The 13,180-nt window shown below is 46.9% G+C and overlaps 1 protein-coding gene across 45 annotated transcripts in view; it reads right to left on the bottom strand.

Annotated features, from left to right (window-relative positions):
• CALM2 (calmodulin 2) overlaps nt 1–13,180 on the bottom strand; it is a 1,210,617-nt gene that overhangs the window by 63,329 nt on the left and 1,134,108 nt on the right. Inside the window, exon 1 of one of the 45 annotated variants that reach the window (XM_050754945.1) lies at nt 12,917–12,921. The exons of 43 other annotated variants lie outside the window; for them this stretch is intronic. The gene's annotated coding sequence lies outside the window, so the exon portion shown is untranslated. Of the gene's footprint in view, nt 1–11,184; nt 11,189–12,916; nt 12,922–13,180 lie in introns of those variants that run through there. One more of the 45 variants, XM_050754916.1, reaches the window with a different exon arrangement.

Genomic DNA, 13,180 nt, shown 5'->3' with positions numbered 1-13,180 from the left:
ACTTGTCACTGATCAATAGACCTTGAACAGTTACCTCTCCGGGCCTAGGTTTCCTATCAGTGAAACAGGGGCTGGGGGGCTGGCTCTGGACACCCAGGCAGCTTGCCACATATTTACTGTATGGCCAAACACTTGCTCAGGTCTTGCCCTTACAATCTTTGCAACTCCTTTAGTGGTCTTAAGGATGCTGCTTTTTACCCATTTCACTATAGAGAGTAACGGCACCAGAAATGTTCAGTGTCCTCATCTGCAGTAAGGGTCAGCATAATGACCTAGGGTTCAATGAGGCCACTAGTTAGTGGCCCTGGGTTCTACAGAGCAGCTGGAGGTGGCGTTCCTGGGAAATGAGCTGGCAGTTGCTACAGTTGGGCTCTTTCCCTTCACAGCTGGTGTGGAGAGCAAGGAGGGGGTGGGGGACAGGATAACCTCTGAGTTTTCTGGCCAACTGCAATGTCTATTAAGGGCAGCCCAGATGGCTGCTAGCCAATAACCCATGCCTGTGTGCTTTGCAAGTTGTAGTCTCTCCTTTTGAAGGTCTCTCTCCAGAAGATGGGGAAGGAAGTTTGTCTCAGTCCACTTCCGCACCTGTCCACATGAGCTGGGCTTTAGCCTGAGCCTCTGCCTCTGTATGGATCCCATGAGTATCCTCCTTCCCAAGGTCAATGTTTGGCCCCTCACATGGGCTCTAGGACCACAGTGCTTTCTTGAGCAGGCTTTGGGTGGTGATGGTGGGTGGTGGGCTCAGGGAAGATCACACTCCCTTTCTTCATACTCTGTTCCAAGCATAGATACAGGATCTCTTATTTTCCCAAGATTGTAAGGTTAATACCTTCAAGGCTGAAGTTATTGGGGCTGGCAAAAGAGTTATAATTACAGGGAAAAAAAAAAAACAAACAGTTAAGTTGGAGGTTGCCTATGAACTCTCTTGGAGTCCACTGGCCCATGGCCCGGGGTGCCCTGCTTGCCTTTTCCCTCCAGGCCTGCCAGGCCTGCCATCTGATGGCAGAGCTCACTTAACTCCACAGAGAGGAAGGCCTTCAGCCAGATCTCTCCTATCTGGAGTCCAGGTCCCAACTTTCTGTTTTCCCCAGGTAAGAGGAAGTCTCCCCTCTTCCTGGGTGGCTGGGGTAGCTCTGTCTGCCACTAACCACAGGACAGTCATTTATATTAGCTTACATAGCCATTTATTTCCTCTTGTCTCAACCTGTCCATTCCAGAATCAGCTCTGAGGATTTCCTCTGCATAACGAAAAAGTCCACTGTTTTTCCCAAAACAAAAAGCAGTCTTTTCCCTTAGGTGGATTTTCCTGCTTCCTCTTGCTAAACAATAAACAGCTGAAGCTTTGGAATTGCTGTGTACCTTGCTTCAAGCCTTCAAGCTTGCAAGGGTTTCAGAGTCTGACATGAGAGCACCCCACTACATAAGTAATAATCAGACATGTACAACCATATATGAGCCAGTCACAGATGGAGGCAGAAGGTGCCAGTCAGCCTTCAGAAGTAGGTCCTTCCAAGAGTCAAGGTTTTAAACTGAGCATATGATTAGAATGGCCTTCCAGTCTTTAGTACATGATTTCATCAATCAGCAAGACCAAATTACCCCTGTGTTTATTTAGGAAAAAAAAAAAAAAAAGGCAATGACCTACGAATAAACAGCACTTGACTTTGAAAATTGCTACATTAAATACCCAGCTCCTCTGCACGATTACAACAGCCTCCGGAGCTCTTCCAAATTGTCACCTAGGATGAATATGACAGCAAACAATGCTTTAAAAGTAAGTAATCTGCTCTATAATTATTTTAGCGGCTGCAGCCGCCAACCAGCAGGATCACTTATGAAAAAGGATGCAGTTGTTCCTTATTAAAAATGCATGAATATACAGTCTCTTGATTGTGGAAATAATCATCAGACTATCTAACAAGACTTAGCCACAGAAGAATTAATTAGGGTGAAATTGATTAAGGAGAAGAGGGTAAAAATCTATCTGTGATGATTCAGGCTCCAATTAAACTCAAGCATTAATTCTCGTATTCTTTTCAAATTAAGAGACTCATCTAAATGTTCCTCATTAATATTCCAATATATCCCACCCTCCTTTAACCGGAGAGAAATGCAGACATTTCCAATGGAAGCAAAAGATCTATTCTTGTTGACTCTAAAGCGTCTTCTATCTTAAGGATTTCAGGAGATTGGAGTTTTAAAAATTATTTTAAATAAAAGATGGGAGGGGGTGGGTTGTGAAATCACCAAATTCATTCTGGTCTTGAGCACTGAAGATTTTGTTCTGAGATTTCTCAAAAGCTTAAGGAAGCATACAACACAAATAATTATGTGACAGCCTCTTGAATTCTCTTTGTCTCGTGGTAATCTGCTCCGGTACAGATAAGAGAAGCTTGAAGGGGTCATATATTCTATCCCTTGCCTTGAGACTGAGCTGTACCAAACCAGAGACCCATATGTAATTATCTACCATCTCCTGAGAGGCCTCCGGGGACCAGGACTCCACTCCCTTGGTAACAGGATGGAGATCAGGCAGCTAATATATTCCCAGCTCAGAGCTCTTCCTCCCCCTCCTCCTCCTGCAGCCATTTGAAAGATGGGAGGAGAAACTTCCCCACACCATTGATTTTTCTTTCACTTTTCCTCCATTAGGAGCCCACTGTGGTTTCTGGCTCTTTGTGTCCAGACTGTGCTTATAATTCACAGGTCACTGACCTTTCCTTGTTCCTCCAATGACTGCTATCTTGGTAGCTCTTCTTCCATCTGCTGCCTTGGGTTTTCTCCTGTGGATGTTAAGGTTAGGTACTTCCTTTGAGCGAGGACAGGCAGCTCAGGGCCAAGAAGCATCCCAAGGGCTGGGAGCCTCCTCTGCTCGGGGTGCTGCCACCCAGCAGCAGCTCCCACCCAGCATCACCAGCCTTATCAGCGAAATGGGGGAGATAGGAGTAAAGAAGTAATTCCAAGCCCTTTGTTTTGCCTTGTATTATCTTGTTTTCTCTTTACCACCCTGAGAGTGGTCATGGTTCCCATTTTACTGCGGAGTCTGAACTGTTCACAGAGGCCTCCAAGCAGGACTATGAGAACAGGAAGCAGAATTTAGTCTGCCTTGGGGAGTCCAGCCAGGCCATCCCCAAAAATTTACCAGGCAGCCGACAGAGGAGAGGACACTCCAGGCAGAGGGAACTGCATTAAGGGATCTGGGAACAGCATGAATGTGGCAGCTTCATCTTCCTGAGCCTACAAGGGATGTCCCATTTACATTTATGAGAAAATATCCATGGCGTCCCCTCTCCACACAGCCCTTCTTGCTGGTCTCAACTGCTTCAAGCATAGGTGGGCAGATGTCTGTGGTGGGAGGATCTGGGGTAGATAGGCCACCATGGAGTTGTGGGACTAAAGTCACTGAGAGCCTCAGGAAGGAGTCCAGACATTCCCATCCTCCCTTAAGCTTCATCCTTCCGGGGTGCAGCCATATGACCCTACATCCTGCTCTACCGCCTGCACCTCTATCCCCATGTTCACCATACATGACTTTGAATGCTAAGGGAAGAATATGGAGAGGCGACAGAGGCCTGTCTCTTCTCTCAGGAAGCTCCTTCACTTCTATGTAAATTTATGGATGCAAATTGTTATGTGGGGGCAGAGACCCTGAAGCAGCCAAGCCCCAAATGCAAATAATTATGGTGGCGGGGGGGGGGGGGGTCACCCAAACTCCACCCATCCACTGAGCCTAGGATCCCAGCCTCAACCAAAATATCCCATGCCCTGCACGCACAGCCATGGCCAATCTTCTTCTTCTCCTTCCCTCCTGCCTTTTTTAAATCGATTTGTCTCCCATCTGTTCCTCTATTCAGTTATTAGCAAACTGGTTCTCAGGATCTACCTGGGACTTTAATATTGTCCTTGGTATTAAGGAGGGTGCAAGAGAGAAGCATGTGATTCCTGCCCTAGAGAATGTCACAGGTTGCAGGAGGATGCCATTAACTCAATCAAAGCAAGTGAAAAACCACAATGAATAGTATATCATAAAGATTAAACTGAGTACCACCAATTTAATGTCGAGTGAAATCAAGAGAAGGAGGGAACCCCTGGGAGGGAGGCTGGGGTGATCAGAAAGGCTGCTGGGAGCAGGTGGGACTTGAATTAGGTCTTGAAGCTGAGTTGGCATCACATGGATTAAGGAGAGATAGGAAAGATGCCAGTGAAGGGCAGGCCTGAGCAGACACAGGCTGGAAGGCACATCAAGGAACCTTCAGCCTGGTTGGAGGGGAAGGTACTTGTTGAGAAGTAAGGAAAGCCAAACTTTGCAAGACCTTGAATGCTAGATTTAGGAATTAGGATTTTAGTCTAGACTGTTGGTTCCAAAACTGTAGTGTGCTACAGAGGAATGCTGGTTAAAATGAAGGTTCCCAACTGGGAGCAGTGGCTCACACCTATAATCCCAGTACTTTGGTGTTTTTTTTTTTTTTTTTTTTTTTTTTTTGAGACAGAGTTTCACTCTTGTCACCCAGGTTGGAGTGCAGTGGCACAATCTCGGCTCACCGCAACCTCTGCCTCCCAGGTTCAAGCGATTCTCCTGCCTCAGCCTCCCAAGTAGCTGGGATTACAGGCATGTGCCACCATGCCCGGCTAATTTTGTATTTGTAGTATAGATGGGTTTCTCCATGTTAGTCAGGCTGGTCTCGAACTCCCGACCTCAGGTAATCCACCCTCCTTGGCCTCCCAAAGTGCTGGGATTACAGGCGTGAGCCACTGTGCCCGGCCAATCCCAGCACTTTGGGAAGCCAAGGTGGGCAGACCACTTGAGGTCAGGAGTTCAAGACCAGCCTGACCAACATGATGAAACCCCATCTCTACTAAAAACACAAAAATTAGCCAAACATGGTGGCACACGCCTATAAATCCCAGCTACTTGGGAGGCTGAGGCATAAGAATCGCTTGAACCTGTGAGGCAGAGATTGCAGTGAGCTGAGAGAGTGCCACTATACTCCACCCTGGGCAACAGAGTGAGACGTTTTTTGAGTCTTGAGACTCCATCTCAAAAAAATGAATAAATAAATATAAATATAAATACAAAAAAGATTCACCAAGTGTGGTGGTGGCTGCCTGTAATCCCAGCTACTTGGGAAGCTGAGGCAGGAGAATCACTTGAACTCAGGAGGCAGAGGTTGCAGTGAGTCGAGATCATGCCATTGTACTGCAGTCTGGGCAACAGAGCAAGACTCTGTCTCAAAAAACAAAAAGAAGGTTCCCAGAACTCAGCCTTCATAGGGATGGGACATTTTAAACAAGCACTCTAGATGACTGATGGTGGCCCCCATACGTTTGCTAGGTCTTGCATCTTTGTCCCTCCTGTGCGGCTGGCGTGGCCTGTGGGTACAGCCAGCACTTTGTTTGCACCATGGAAACTCCAGGGCCACAGAGGTTTCACCACTCTTGGCAAGGATGTTAAGCTTTGTCTCCTAGTAACCCAGAGACTGGGCAGGAATTATTTTGACTATGCTGTAGCCAAAGGGAAAGCAGCCCTGATGAAAAACAATTAGAGTCATTCCTTTAGAAGAGTCGAGAAAGTGCCTCATACCCTGGGACCACGTGGGGGCCTCTGTTGCATTTTCCTACTTATTAAAAGTGTAGCAAACAAGTAAGTTCGGTGAAGATTTTTTTATATGATAAAAGTGTTCAGCTGTAGGTTCCTTTATTTTTATTTTATTTTTGAGATGGAGTCTTGCTCTGTTATCTGGGATGGAGCGCACTGGTGTGATCTTGGCTCACTGCAACCTCCGCCACCCAGGTTCAAGCGATTCTCCTGCCTTAGCCTCCCGAGTAGCTGGGATTACAGGCATGCACCACCATGCCAGGCTCATTTTTATATTTTTAGTAAAGACGGGGTTTTACCATGTTGGCCAGGCTGGTTTCAAACTCTTAACTTCAAGTGATCTGCCCACCTCAGCCTCCCAAAGTGTTGGGATTACAGGCATTAGCCACCACGCCTGGCCAGCTCTAGGTTCCTTTAACCCTAGAGGAAGGTTTAAATAGCCATTTTTAAATAATAGCTATTGCCCCTTAGCACTGATACAGACGTTGCATCCCAGATGTGCCCTTTAATAAATGTGTTTTGTGGCAAGTTACTTGCTGTCTCTGTTAAACTCTGTTAAACTTCTCCATTTTTATTGGAAATTTTTAAACCTAGAAAAAAGTTAAAAGGATAATAGTGGAAAACCAGTAAATCCTTTACCTAAATTCACCAAGGGTTAACATTTTGCCGTTTGCTTTCTTTCTTTCTCTCTCTCTCTCCATATATATGTATATATGTATATGTGAATATAAAAATATATAGTATGTGAATATAAAAATATATTCACATATACATATATATGCATTTACTAAAGCATTTGGAAGTCAAAGATATCATGACACTCAAGAACTAGGACAGGCCAGTTGTGGTGGCCCACACCTGTAATCCCAGCACTTTGGGAGGCTGAGGTGGGAGGAACACTTGTGGCCAGAAGTTTGAGACCAGCTTGGGCACCATAGTGAGACCTCATCTCTACTAAAAAAAATTTTTTTAATTAGCTGAGCTTGGTGGCACTTGCCTGTAGTGCCAGCTACCGGAGAGGCTGAGTGGGGAGGATTGCTTGAGCCCAGGAGCTGGAGATTGCAGTGAGCTATAATTACATCGCTGCACTCCAGCCTGGATGACAGAGTGAGATCCTGTCTCAAAAAAAAAAAAAAAAAAGAACAAGGGCATTCCTGTTATAATTTCTCTTATAACCACAATTTCATCACATCCAATAAATTTGACACTCATACAGTAATATTAACTAATGTAATAAATATATTTAGATGTCCCCAATTCTCCCAAAATACCCTTTATGGCTTACTAATTTATTTTTAGAGACAGGGGCTCACTCTGTTGTCCAGTCTGAAGAGCAGTGGCACTATCACAGCTCACCGCGGCCTCACACTCCCAGCCTCAGGCTATCCTCCCACCTCAGTCTCCCGAGTAGCTGGGATAAAGGCACACACTGTCATATCTGGCTAATTCAAAAATTATTCTAGAGATGGAATCTCACTGTGGTACCACGTTGGTCTCGAACTCCTCTTGAACGCCTCAGCCTCCTGAGTCACTGGGATATGACTTTAAGAAAAAAACAATCTGGTATACAATGAAGATTTTAAACCGTGTTTCTTTAGTTTCCTCTAATCTAGAACAATCCCCCTGCCTTTGTTAGTTGCTTGTTTTTCATGACATTGACATTTTTGAAGAGCCTAGGTATAAGTTGTCTTGTAAAATGTCTCACAATCTGTATTTGTCTGATTCGATTCAGGTCAAATACATTTGGACACGAACATGCTGTGAAGGTGAGGCTGTGCCTTCCCGTGGCATCCCATCGCACCAGGCGGTGCACCACGTCTGTGTGTCCTGTTAGTGGCGATGCTACATTGGATCAGTAGGCTGAGGTGCACGCTTACATTTTGACACTTGGTTACATTTAACTAAGCACTATGCAACTCTTATTAATCAATATAGTCAAATTATAAAGTCCTTGAGGGCAAGAACTGAGGCTTCGCCTTTGGAAAATAGTGCTTTACAGTTTACAAGACTCTTTCATACAGATTACCTCATTTACTCATCAGACACCCTGGAGGGAAATATTTTATTCCCACTACGCAGGAATGCAAGATCTCACTGTGCTTTGGAGCCTGACATTGAATCATAAATCTACCCATTAATAAATGTGTCTTATGACAAGTTACTTAACCTCTCTATTAAACTTCTGTTTGCTCAACTGCAAAATGGGGATAGTAATGTCTTCCTCCCAGAGTTGTTATGAAGACCAAATGAGGGTAATGAAAATAAAATGCCTGCCACAGTGCTTAGCACATAAAGAATATTCGAAAAATGCAAGTGCTGTGTTTATAGAGCTAAACACGTTATATATACACGTGCTCACATACTCAACATGCATGTATACACTGATGTATAGGAAGGTCAAGGTCTGGCCTGTGGTCAACTCAGCTGAGTAAATAGCAGAGCCCAGATGCAAAGCCCCATCTGCCTAACTCCAAATCTAGGTCCCATGCCCGTTGTCCACACAACACCACCCTGCTGGTGATGGGCCAGACAGTGTTGCCTTGTATGAACCATTTGGTCAAAATCATTTGAATAATGTGTATAAAAATTAGACTTGATCTTGTTTTTATATATATATATATGGACTCTAGCTCTGTCACTCAGGCTGGAGTGCAGTGGCATGATCTCAGCTCACTGCAACCTCCGCCTTCCAGGTTCAAGAGATTGTCCTGCCTCAGCCTCCCAAGTAGCTGGGATTACAGGCACATGCCATCATGCCCGGCTAATTTTTTATATTTTTGATAGAGACAGGGTTTCACTATGTTGGCCAGGCTGGTCTCGAACTCCTGATCTGAAGTGATCCGCCCGCCTTGGCCTCCCAATGTGCTGGGATTGCAGGCATGAGCCACTGCGCCCAGCCAGACTTGATCTTATTTACATCCAATATCGTATCTTATTTACACCTAACTTCAAGAAGCATGAAGCAAGGCCCTACTTCTCTGATTATACAGAATTGGCCAAAGGGCCCCATGCTGATGCCCTTTCTTCCCAGAAATCAGCCTGTGTGCTGCCCTCAGCTCATTGCTTTGTGTTACTTGGCAACCTCACAACATACCCAAACTCACCACATTGAACAGCAGTCACTGTGCATCTGGGAGGCAACACATTGTGGCTGGACAATACTGCATAGTTGACCCCAAACATTCCCCTGTCCTGCTCTGCTCCTTCAGGGTCTTTGGTCTGGAGTAGGGGCAAGACTGGAGAATGGTCCTTGGTCAAGGTCCTTGTTTTAGGGGCTCAGGACCGGCAGAGGTCCCTGAAAGTCCCCTCAAGCATTTTCATTGGAAGTTCCCGTTCCTACTTTCTACTAAGCACCCCAGCCCCACCCCAGTCTACATAGGGAAAATCCACAGCAGCACTCAACCATTATTTTGAGTGAAAGGTCTTCATCCCCTTTGAATGACAATGGGTCCAGTTAAGAATTAATTCCACCCAGCCGGGATTGTGATGTGTGAGTTTGTTGTTCAGGTGAGGTCAGAGGTCTAGGGAAGGAAAAATCACTTCTAGCAAAGGTTTCACGGAGGAGATGGGCCTTGGGGAAGGGGAGTTGGATAGTCAGCAAGGAGGAGGAAGGCATTCCTGATTTGAGGGAGTGGGACACACATCGTATTGGTAAAGGCACAGAAGTAGGGTAGCAAAAGGCCTGGTCAGGGAACTGAGAGGCGGCATCTGCAGGGAGGAGAGGGAGGAGCCCCTCCCTTCCAGACACAGAACAGACCGGGGCTGTAGAGAGGCTAAATATTTCATTGATGGAAAATTGGATATGGCCGTGGTGCTTAGGATGTAGACTCTAATTTCACGGCTGGGTGTACCCAGATGGCTGATTAGGCTGCAGAAGAGAGGCTGCCTCCCCATTCCTGGTTTCCTGGCCACAGGAGGGTGCAGACACTGACCTTTTTTTCTCAGTGAGGTCAGCAGCCATACGTGTTCTGGGTCCGAGAAGATGAACAAGCCCCCCACCCCAGCCAGACCCCATTGCTTCACAGGCCCCAGACCCACCTCGGTTCCAGTTTTTCAGTGGACACACATTTCACACCTACTATATGTCAGCCATCATGGTGAGCACAAAGGAGATACAGATGTCTCTGCCCAGGGAGACAGCTTAGGGAAACGGACCCCCTAACAGGTCTCTAACTGTGGAGACCACAAATGAAGTGCTAGGTCTAAGCTCCACAGAGGAGGCGCCCCCTGTGCTGCTGCAGTCCCTGCAGAGAGGAAGGGAGGGCTGCTAACCAACACGCAGCACGGACTGACTTCTGGCTAGACACTGTGCTAGGAGCTAATTCTGTACTACAACCTTTAATCCTCACAGTCACTCCAAAAGGAGATACCATAACTGCTAATTGCATAAACTAATGGCTTTCCAGCAGGAACATGTGCAAAGAATACATGTGAAAGAACTTTGAACCATGAGGACCATTTAGCAGTTTGGAGAGGCTGGCACATTCAATGGAGGACCAGAGGGGGCTGGCAGGAAATAAACCTAGGAAGGTAGATAGACTGGGGCTTTGCATGTCAGGATGACACATTTGGACTTTATCCACTTAGCTTTGGGAGGCCTCTGAAGGATAGTGAAAAAGGTGGGGCCAAGTGTCCTCTTTCCCTCTTCCACCCCAGTGGGGTCTCTGGCTCTGGCCTCCAGATCGTAATAATGACCCATCATATCAACAAATATGGACTACACACCTTTACTGTGAGCCAGGTATCTTTCTGGGCACTGGGGAAACAGCAATCAACAGGAGAAGGGTCTCATCTCATGGAGCAATGGAGGAGGGAACAGTGGAGGGACACTGTCATCTAGTAAGCAAATACATAAATAAAAGGTAGTTTCCAGTAGTCATAGGTGCTCTGACAAAACAAAAACATAGCAATGGGACAGAGAGTGATGGGGGAGGGGAAGCTGCATGAGTAGGGACAAATGGGAAAACCCTCTTGGAAGAGATGACATTTGAGCTGGGACCTGAAAGGTGATGGGCCAGACAGGAACAGATATGAGGAAGAGCATTTTAGAAGGAGGCGCAGGTATTTGCAAAGACCTGAGGCAGGAACCAGTTGAGTGGGTTGGAGAAACATGAGGTTGAGTATGTTCGGAGCGAATGGGCTGGAGAGGGCGTGAAGGAGGATAGGAAGACTTACAGGCCAAGGTGAAGTTGGAATTTTATTGTTCAATACTCAGCTCAAGGCCAGGCACAGTGGCTCATGCCTGTAATCCTAGCACTTTGGGAGGCTGAGGTGGGCACCACAGTTTTCTTTCCTGGGGTTTGGGAGAAATACTCGGGGAACTTGGTGTCCGGGCATTTTCAGAGTTCTTGCTTTACAGAAGAGAGAGTTCTCCAGCCTCCCATCTAGGCGGAAATGGTCATATTGGGGTGATCACCCTGGGAACAGCAGGGTAGGGTCCTTTTGGGGCTGGGGCTGGAGTACTGGAACTCAAAGAGCTTTCTGCTTCCCCCCATACCAACTTAATCCTTTTTCTTCAAAGAGGAAGCCCCAACCGCATCAGGCACATATGTGCTTCTGAACAATATCCCCAGGGGTGAGAAGGATAGCCCCCCTGAGAGAGGACTCAGTACTGCTGGAGAGAGCCTGATACAGTGAGCAGAGAAGGGCTTTGGAATTAGGCCTTGGGTGTGTTTTTGCGGGTTATGATGGTCATTTACTTCTGTCAATTCTTCTTTCCTCTCCTCTCCATGGAGCTACAATTGGTAAGGATGTAGGGGTCTCAGGACAGGGAGTTGGGGGAGATAGTCAATTTCTCCCATTTCAAACGCTTTCCTGAAAGTAAGTTAAGTTCTTAGAGAACAATGTTCCATGCGATGACATTCCTGGGCCACAGAGGCTGCTCTTCCCCAACAGCCAGGCAAAGAGCCCTTAACATCAGACAAAGCCTGAGCTGATTCCAGAGGGAATAAGCAGTGAGAGGCACAGCATGGGACAGCCAGAGGGAGTAGTCCCAGGTCCCAGAGCTGGCAAGGAGGAAATGCCAGGGCCACACAGGACAGATGGCAGAAGTTTGGAGAACATTTTTAGGGACAGATTCCTTTCCCTTTACCCATGAGCCAAAGCAGAATTTCATCCTCTTGGCAGCCAACAGGGTCCCTCTTTCTCTGAACCAACCCCTCTGTTGCAGGGCCATCTCTAGGACATTCCTCCATGGGCAGGGAGAAGACATAGCTAAACCCTGGCCTGATGAGTCCTCAGAAAAACTAAGTCACCGCAAGTCGTCTCTTTCTGAGTCACAGAATCTTGAACCCTTTTAACATCTCTGCTGTTTTCCCCATCAGTGGTTAGATTGCTGTTTGTCCTGAGAATGAAATAGGAGTAGGTCGGGTGCTGGCAAGGTGGTTTCTCATGCCCTAGCCTCTGGACCATGGGAGCTGGAGAAACAAAGAGGGCCAAGGTATAGACCTAGAAAATCCAAGTACTGGCCTCCTTAAAAATGAGCTGGGGCCGGGAACAGTGGCTCACGCCTATAATCCCAGCACGTTGGGAGGCGGGCACAAGAGAATTGCTTGAGCCCAGGAGTTCGAGACCAGCATGGGCAACAAAACAAGACCTTGTCTGTATTAAAAAAAAAATAAATAAATAAGCCGAATATCAAGACTGGAGCAAATGGGCTAAGGTCTGCAGGGGATGGCAAGCAGGTCAGTCCTGGAAGGAGACTTGGGAAACGTGGCAGATGCTAGGCTAGGATTGCAGCAAGAGCCCAGCTTCATGACTGCACCAACCTGGAGGTAGGAGGGAGAGGGGGCTGATGAGGACGGGCCCTGGTTGGGCTGTAGTCCAGAGGCTGCGCTGGGACCTGAGCCAAAGGCAACACATGCTCCCGAAGTTCAGAGAAGGAGGCAATTTGTGTTGGGCTGGTTAGCGCCTTCCATCCCTCCAAAAAACCCGTGCTGGGCCTGATCTTATTGCAGTCGTTCTCTCTTGCTTCCGCCAGGGAGTCATGGAAACAATTTGGGGCGATAGCGAATAACTTTGTAGCCACCTCATTCACTTAGAGAACCTCCTTCCACTTTTCCATCCTCCTTTGGGCATTTCTTATACCCTAGCCTAGAAGTGACAAGAAAGGAGAGTGTTTTTCTGATTTCACAGAGCAGAGCATCACCCCTAGCCAAAGCTCAAGATGAGACAGAACTTGAGGCCACGTGTTTTAAAGAGTGCAAATTCATCCTCACAAATTTTTCAGATTCCATCTAAAGCATCCTTAGGCTGAATAATGAAGAATTCAGTTCTCATCCCCACCCCCTCTCTCTGCCTTTCTCCACACACACATACCCTCCCCCGCACCCATTTCAGAATCTTTTCTTTTTCTGCTGCAGTCTCCTCCTCCTCCTCCCTCACCTCCCTTCTCAGCAGGAGCACACCAGGACAAGAAAATGCTACTACAGGAGGCTCCCAGCCACAAGAACTGGTTTCTCAGAATGAGTAGTTAATGTAGACCTGGCCACAAAGTCATTGCCACGCTGAGCACATTTCTGTCTCACCATGTAACTCAAGAAATAATGCAATTGCATCTAGTGGACTTCACCCAAACTGTGCCCT

Source organism: Macaca thibetana, chromosome 13 (assembly GCF_024542745.1).
Source record: "Macaca thibetana thibetana isolate TM-01 chromosome 13, ASM2454274v1, whole genome shotgun sequence".
Taxonomy (NCBI): domain Eukaryota; kingdom Metazoa; phylum Chordata; class Mammalia; order Primates; family Cercopithecidae; genus Macaca; species Macaca thibetana.
The sequence above is the reverse complement of the archived record's forward strand: the minus strand, read 5'-3'. Positions and strand labels throughout refer to the sequence as shown.